The sequence below is a fragment of the Arachis ipaensis genome, chromosome B3 (genome assembly GCF_059453495.1).
Source record: "Arachis ipaensis isolate K30076 ecotype BB chromosome B3, ASM5945349v1, whole genome shotgun sequence".
Lineage (NCBI taxonomy): Eukaryota > Viridiplantae > Streptophyta > Magnoliopsida > Fabales > Fabaceae > Arachis > Arachis ipaensis.
In genome coordinates, this window is record NC_142438.1 from 30,092,190 (window position 1) to 30,092,743 (window position 554).

At 40.8% G+C, this 554-nt stretch overlaps 1 non-coding gene across 1 annotated transcript; it reads right to left on the bottom strand.

Annotated features, from left to right (window-relative positions):
• Positions 1 to 446: 446 nt before the first annotated feature.
• Positions 447 to 554, bottom strand: LOC148570175 (small nucleolar RNA R71). Its single transcript, XR_015908094.1, has one exon. It is a non-coding gene; the product is annotated as a small nucleolar RNA R71 (small nucleolar RNA).

A 554-nucleotide genomic window follows, 5' to 3' on the forward strand; every position in this document is an offset into this window, starting at 1 on the left:
TACAACAATCCAGAGATAACCTTTCAGAAATTTTCGAACAGGCAGAGGAGATGGCAGCCGAAAATAATAATAATATAAGGAAGATGCTTGGTGACTTTACTGCACCTAATTCCAATTTACATGGAAGAAGCATCTCCATTCCTGCCATTGGAGCAAACAATTTTGAGCTGAAACCTCAATTAGTTTCTCTGATGCAGCAGAACTGCAAGTTTCATGGACTTCCATCTGAAGATCCTTTTCAGTTCTTAACTGAATTCTTGCAGATATGTGATACTGTTAAGACTAATGGAGTAGATCCTGAAGTCTACAGGCTCATGCTTTTCCCTTTTGCTGTAAGAGACAGAGCTAGATTATGGTTGGATTCTCAACCCAAAGACAGCCTGAACTCTTGGGATAAGCTGGTCACGGCTTTCTTAGCCAAGTACTTTCCTCCTCAAAAGCTGAGCAAGCTTAGAGCTGATGTTCAAACCTTCAGACAGAAAGAAGGTGAATCCCTCTATGAAGCTTGGGAAAGATACAAACAGTTGACCAAAAAGTGTCCTTCTGACATGCTT